At 33.4% G+C, this 8,212-nt stretch overlaps 1 long non-coding RNA gene across 1 annotated transcript; it reads left to right on the forward strand.

The window, feature by feature from the left end:
• The first annotated feature begins 965 nt into the window (after positions 1-965).
• On the forward strand, positions 966-6,736 carry LOC149789825 (uncharacterized). The gene is made up of 2 exons (XR_016423734.1): positions 966-2,451; positions 5,123-6,736. It is a non-coding gene; the product is annotated as an uncharacterized LOC149789825 (long non-coding RNA).
• Positions 6,737-8,212: the final 1,476 nt, after the last annotated feature.

The raw sequence follows: 8,212 nt of genomic DNA on the forward strand, positions 1-8,212 counted from the left end.
AGTCCAGTCTAGGGTCATGGGTATGAATATATGGTGTTTTTCAAAAGTGGGAAAAAGATAGGGACAATGTTGCTATGCTGCACACTTTTAAGTCTTGAAATATACATGTTTCTTTCTTTCAATATTTTCCTAATGTGATGTTATATTTCCTTTTTTCAGATGGGTATGATAAATTGACATCTTATGGTATTGGCATACATGGATGTATTGATAGGTATGTATGCATACATACATACATACATACATATATACATACGTACATACATAAAGCCACATTCAGTGGTTAGTGTGCCAGACTCAGGTCCATAAGGGGGTCACATTTTGTATCTTACCATAGGACCAGTCTGTTCTTGGCAAGACACTTGACTCCAGTTGCCACAGCACTAAGTAACTGACCTTTGTTATTATACCTTAAAGCACCAAAACAAAGGTAGCAGAGAAAATACATAAGTGGTTATGATCTGGCAGTCTCAAAGGTTTCTAAAGTTGTGACCCAGGTAACCCAATGGTCATATAAACAAATCAGCAATAGCAAACATTTAAAACTTAAAATTATATTAAGTTCTAGGTAGAACCTTTAAGACCTATGATGGTTTAAAATTTTACAACCAAAGGTACATTTTAGACCACTCATAAATCATGTCCCATAGTTAGCATATTGAACTGTGTTTTTATCTTGAACTGTTTGTAAGTTGCATGGCACAGTGAACATACACATGCATACATCACACATACACGTACACAAGGACCTAAAATCTAATAACATCCATTGGGAAGACATCTTGATTTAAATAAATTTTATTTACAGTTGGACTAAAATGTAAAAATAGTTATTTTATAAGACATTATTTTAGTAACAGATGTTTCCTATTTTAAGTGAAAGTGCAACATTAATGGGAAAGCTGAAGATTCTGCTGTGAATGTTTATGCAAATTTGTTCTATTCATTCTTCAGCTTTTTATTACATTTCATTTCTGTTATGTACATACAGTTTATCTTGACAATGGATAAATTACCCCGCCTTGTGTGATACAATGTATTTTTAAGTAATCTTATTTTCAGTTTTTTGCAGAAGATAATATGGCTACATGCTGGAATAACTAATAGATGACCAGATATAGTTGCCTTGTACTTTGTCAATACAGTTGTTAAATCCCATGGTAAATGAAGACAATATCAACTCACATAATGCAAATTATAAAGTAATTACATGTTTATATATATTATTGTAATTGCAGTTAAAATGTTGAATAATTGGCATCTCAGTATTGTCATTTTTTAAAATGAAATCTTGACAGGTATGTATTTGACTTGGAATTGTAAACTGAATAAATTTATTGCAGTGTTTATTATGTCTTCCTGTTCACACTCACGATTTTAAAGGTGGGTATACTTTTTTAGTGACTGTTTTATACACCCATACAAAGAAATTATATGCCAAAACAAAGTGTTACTGTAAAAATTGAATTACTTGAAGACAGTAAATGAGATATTCAAATGCAGGATTAACTGAGCTATGTCATCTCTTCTTGGACTATGGATGTAAGCAAAGCTAGATATAATTGGTTGATTGGTCAGTCATACATCTATTTGTTTGCAGGCCTGGTGTCACACATGTAAAGCTTACTATTTTGTACAAATCTTGCATTATCTCTGCTATAGTAACGGCTAAGAGGGGCAGATTTAGAACGTTTATGATCCATATCATATGAATGTTTTGCTCATCGATCTTAATTATTATTTCTTAATTGCCCTTGAAGCAAATACTGTATTGGCATTTGGTTTTGGTATTATAGGCAGTGTATCCCCTAGGGGTGTAAGACTGAGAGTCAAAAATCTCCTTGGTGTCAAAACTGGGGGTCAGACTGAGTAAAAAATAAACTTTGGTATCAAAACTGGGGGTCAAATTACAAATTTGGGGGTCTCTGAAGCACAAATGAGGGTGAAGGAAAATACTGATTATAGGGGAAAAAAGTATATTACTTACAGTATTCTCATGGTGAACTAGTAATTTTCTCAGTGTCTTTTTGATAACAGAACAGTGCTGTTGTACACTACACAATTTGTGCAACTACCACTATGTCACAAGTTTACTTGACCAGTTTATGTGGTAGTTGGATTCCAACAAAGTTTGTAAAAATTTAGTAAAATAACAAATCTTGTTCATTTCCTGTACATTAGTAAAAATACAGACAGTATTTAAAGGCAAAAGAGAACTTTAACTTCCATCACAAAAGCCGATATAAATTATTATAAATTTTGTATATGATGCTAATAATATTATACTAACCTACTTTTCAGGGTGTCCAGTAAAAGTGAGAGGCAATCCAGGCACTGGAAATGGCATAGTTGCTGCAGTGCAGATGGCCTTCTTAGCAATGAAAATGCCTTCATATATGGTGCATCACATGTAAACCAGGCAGGTTTTGAATTGAAAGAAGGGTAATATAGGTCAGTTAGAAACCATTGCAAGTGCCCTTTTGTATATCTATATATTGTATATATTGTTTAACTCTTGTCCACGATTGTAAGGGTCATATGTAAGCAAGATATTGCAAAGCTAACTTTCGTCCATGATTGTAGATTATCATCTGAGATGATATTTGTAAACATGTTTACCTGGCTTTGAGTTCAGAAAATTGTTTCGTCCATTAGAAAAAAAATGTTCTCATTTGCCAGGTATTTTGCTAAAAAGTAAAACTATAAAGTAAACAGACCTTACCTTGTTTACGAATTTGATGGGAAAAGGACCCACATCCTATATCTCTTATTGTCTTAGGTTTTTATATAAAGTTTGTGATCAATTTTATATAAAGGTTGTGATCAACATAGTTAACAACATATTCCTATTGTAACATCTCTCAAGTGAAATCTGTCTTTTAGTTGTGTTCAGTTGTAATTTCACACGATTTATATACTTCATTTATTCACTGAAATAACAAAGTGCTTACAGATACTTTTGGACTGTTTTAGGATTAGAGTAAATTCCTTCAGGGACATTCTAGATTATATCATTGTGATGGATAAGATTATCACATCGGCACATTTAAGACTGTTGGAACTACAGCACATTCAAGATTGGAATCAATTTGGAACACCACTGTAATTCATTTGGAACACCTTTTTTCCTTTTGGATCTGTGAGAGCTATTTGGGATATATTTCATAATGTAAGCTACTTTTAAATTTTCACATTATCTGTGAAAATAAAGTATTTGTTGAATTTTACTTGTTGGTTTCACTTTTTTCTCTTTAAGATCTTTGAGGTATAATACCTCTAACTTCAGATCAGCATGCTCATCTGATTGAAAATAAGAGACTTTGCTCTGTAAGTGTTCTATATGTATGAAGTTATGAATGCAAGTACAATTAATATGAATCCTTGTTATACTTTAATACCTTGTATGAGTTTCAAAAAATGAAAAGATGGCAGAAATTGGATTAATTAGTATAGCAGTTGCTTCCCGCTTCATTTTTGTCTTGTCCTAACCATATCTTTGGAGACACCCATTCGGGTCATCATCACATACATCTGGGTCATTGCCATACCACATTTGGGTCATCATCACAAGTACATTTGGAACTCTGTCACACCACATTTGGGTCATCATCACATATACATTTGGGTCACCATCACATATAAATTTGGGTCACCATCACATATACATGTGGGCCACCATCACATATAAATGTGGGCCATCATCACATATATACATTTGCGTCACAATCACATGTACATTTGGGTCAGTATTATTGTTTCAGGTCTGACGTTTGAAAAACCATTTATATATCTAATGTCTTGTGAGCATTGTCAAGCATAACATGTAATGAAAGAATACACTTTTTGGAATCCTTAGAAGTTAAAATATTATCGGTATGGATAGATTGGATGTAATACAATAGTTATTATTCTCTGCATGTATTTTCTTTTTCCAGTGAACAGGATGATACAAGTTGTTCAAGTTAATTTGGCAAATTTCCTAAAATTGCCAGATTAAAACACCTGCAGTATTTGTTACATGTATGACACATGCACAAAATGAAAATATGCCAAACCACATAAACACAAAAATAGAGATCCCTTTTTCTTTCTTAAAAAAAACCCTTTGTTTCTCTAAATTTACATTTTCTTAAAAACATTTCTTCTATGATCACATCTGAGTCATCATTTTTAATAAACGTCAAAATACATGTACTCTGTATCACTATTCCAAGCTGTGTCTGCAGTTTGTATATGTACTGCTCATTCAGAAACATCTAAGAGACATGGTAGGACTGTGGAACATCAATAAAACATGGAGGATGTAGTTAATGGCATGGTACAAAATTTGCACCAAATGGGCTGAACTCTTTTCCGAATGATCTATTGTCGTTTTGAAATATCAACAGTTTGTGAAGGAAGGACACATTGATATCCATATCTCTTTTTAAAATATGGGCTTTTAGAAATAACAACCTATTATTCTGTTGACTGCCATTGGATAGCAAGTGTTAAATACTGATTTATGCTGCAAAAATAAAAGAGGCAACATCTTTTGAATGTTTTCATTTTGCATAATAAGCTCGTACTGTTTTATGTAGCCTGCACACTTGGTCGGCAAGCTCCCAAACAGTTGGAAGAATAAAATGATCCAGGTCATTTTAACTTTTGTTAGTTTGAGAAACTACACTTTCTTCTGACAAAGATAACTGCTGGTGTTCTCTGTGAAATAAGAGACTCGATAACTTGTTTGAATGGACGTGTAGAATTTGTTCATATGCTCCTCCTGGTGTCAATATTATTTCGTGTACTAAAATTACAGGTTTTTTTTCTCTAAAATGTTGAATTAAAAATGAAGGGAATCTACTTACACCATACATGGTAATTTACAGCGGCTTTTCTACATTTATTATTTTTATATTGTAACCAAACAATGCATTTGAACCTGTTGTAAGCTGTTATTTCAAAGACTTTAAAGAATATGGTCTCTTAAGACAGGTTTATTTTAACAAGTCAGTTAGAAGAAGCATTTAAAAAAAATGCTGCTCTATGTCAGGGATGGAATATATTCATGGTCAATGTGGCTGTTAATGCTGGTTTAATTACATCAATACAATTTAATCTTAATACAAATTTTTTTCAGGAGCAGAGAACTGTTAAGCACCAATGACAGAGGAAATTCAGGACTTGAAGGAACTGTGTCAAAATAATTATACAGAACTTGATCCAGATTTTGTTAGAATTATACAAGAAGCAACAGAGACTTATCAGATACCAAATGCAGTCGAAGACTTTTATGCTACTAAAAACTTTGTTTTGTCAGAAGTGATTACAAAACTGTATTATCAGATGTAACAGAACAAATTAAATTGAATTATAATTATTATCCATACAGTTATTATCTTTACTACCATGACAAATGTTTGCTTTTTACATCATGTGCTTAAGAATGAATCTAATTATACAATCACATCACTAGCATATACCAAGAAATTAAAAGCAAATATTGTACAATTATAATAACTATGGTTAAGGTAACAATAAATACAATTCGGAGAGAGGAGCTGAGAGAGTGAGATGCAAGAAAAAGTTTTTATTCTCGCACACAGTCCTCCCTACGTGATTGCCATATAATAAAATGTAATTTGTCATACAGAAAAACCAAGATAATCAAGCATGATTAAAGACTTGTAATGTCACATCTAAAGGCATTCATTAGTCTAAGCCAGTGTAATTGTCGTTTAATAATAAAGGCTGACTTAACGGGGAATACAAGTTCATCAGCTATTGACACAAGTGCAAGTAGAATCTACATCAGCCAATTTTTCTTTCATCAAAACAAATTAACACTTTTTGTCACAAGATTATATATAATAAGACTTCCCAGTAGATGTTGTCATTGCATCAAGCTCTTAAATATGCCAGAATGTTAATATTGACTTCATTACCTATACATATACGATTGAAGTATACAGGGCTCCCATGCTACTTGGAAATTTGGAAAAAGTTGGAAGAAATGATAATTTCTTTTCTGAACATGAAAATTCCTTGAAGTTTGCAAATGTTGATGAAAGTCAGGAAAGTTTGCAACTACTTGATGACAGAAACAATTACGTAATTGAGTTGTAACTGATTGTGAATTATATTTATTGAGTTCTGCCCAGAATATTCGGAGGTTGCAGTATGGATCATTAGGGTGGTTACCATAATCATAGTTGTTGAGTCAACCTTAACACTCACTGGATTAGATTAGAAGACTGGTTGTTTCACAGTCAGCTTGATATTGATATTTTGTCTGACATGAAAGGTTTGAAAACCACTCTAGCATCACAAGACACCAACATGTTGTCGGCAAAGCGTAGCTGCATACCAGATGGCCTAGCAAACTTAATGCTGTTACCCCGAGGCATACCTACATGAAACCGATATGAAAATTATTTATTTTCTCAGAAAATGCAAGTATTAGAATAATTATGTCTTTACTCTGCTGAAAGATAAGATGAAACTATGGTGTTGATGAAATCTGACCTGATACTCACCATTTGCACTGCTAGTCGCATGGGTACACAAATATCACAACCAACATATTCATGACATCATAGGTCCAGTTGTCACATGATGTCAGTAATAACCCATTTCAGATGCAGAAACAAAAAAAAATATGAAATGAAAAATAAAGTTGTAAACTGTTCGTAATAAAGAAACTACAATGAAAGAACACAGAATTCTGTATATATTTATTAAAAAAATAACTATGTTTTGTTGTATCATGTGACTACCTTGTTGACATGTGCTCTTTGCTTGATGAACTGTCCAGATTGCAGTGACAGCGACAGGTTTCTGGTTGTTTTCTCAACATAAACATATTCTTTCTGGTTCTTACAGAAGCTTTCTGGCTTTCATTTAATATATTTTAATTTTTTTACATTAGATAGAAGCTTGTTGATGTCATCCGACTATTGGATTTCTGTTGTATTGTGAGATTTGTGGAATCATATAACTAGTAATGCAAATGCAGATAGTGAGTACCGGGTCAGGTTCTATCTGTGCTGTAGTCTTGTCTAGTCTGTCACGGATTAAGACATAATGATTATAATACTCTCCATTTCTGAGAAAATGAATCACCTTCCTATTGATTTCATACAGGTATGACTTGATGTGACATTGTTTCAAGTTTTCCAGGACCACTGGTGGGGTTCAAGTTAAATTTGTAGTCAAAATGTTGAATCTCTGATGGTAATTTTGGTGTTAAACTATGACACTGAACATGTGGCTCAAAGGATTGGTTTCAAATCCTTATCGGTCGCAGGAGAAATGAGAGATTGTTGTCCCTTGTAATGTGAGTATCACTACAGGTTTAGGTACTGTTCTTCTTTCTGTAATACTGTTCTGGTGGTCTAGTGGTTAGAGCGTCCGCCTGGGATGCGGGAGGTCGTGGGTTCGATCCCCGGCCGAGTCATACCTAAGACTTACAAAAATGGTACAAATAGCTGCCTCGCTTGACACTCAACTATAAGAGGTTAGTGTTAGGACTGGTCGGCCTGGTGTCAGGATAATGTGACTGGGTGGGACATCATGCTACATGTCTGCGGCATGATGCCCCAGTGCTAGACATCACTATAAACTGCCACATAGCAGACATCGTAGCGATATGACTGAAAAATTGTTAAAACTATGTTAAAAATCCAAATCACATCACATCTTTCTGTAATTGCAGTTTCATTTGTAACTCCTATTTTTGTATCTGTCTCTCTCTTTTTCCTGCATTTGCATCTCCCTTTCTTTTTCCTGCATTTGTATTTTTATTTCTTTTTCTTCCTTTTGCATTTGTCATTTCTTCTCCTTTTCTTTCTCTTCTTTTTGAATTTGCATTTGTTTATCTCTTTCCTCTTTTTCAAGCTTTCTTAACTTTATTTTGTTCTTGAATTTTAATTTCAATTTCATAACTTGCAGGTTTGAGCCAGAGTCAAAGCACTTTTGTCCAAAATATTCTTCTCTACCAAATTTATACCAAAATATTTTTTATTTCATGTTTTAACAAATATGGCTTTGCACAGGAAAGATATTGTCTGGAACGTTGGAGCAATTCGTCCTCTTTCAAAGACTGATTGTTCCTGGCTAGGATTTAAAGTACAATTCTCCACTTTGGTTTATATCGTAAAAGCTTGTTGGTTTCACTATGTAAAGTCAGAAATATTAGGGACTAAGATAACTTAAATTTCAAAACAATTTC

This window comes from Sinohyriopsis cumingii, chromosome 10 (assembly GCF_028554795.1).
Source record: "Sinohyriopsis cumingii isolate HCF-2022 chromosome 10, ASM2855479v2, whole genome shotgun sequence".
Classification (NCBI taxonomy): domain Eukaryota; kingdom Metazoa; phylum Mollusca; class Bivalvia; order Unionida; family Unionidae; genus Sinohyriopsis; species Sinohyriopsis cumingii.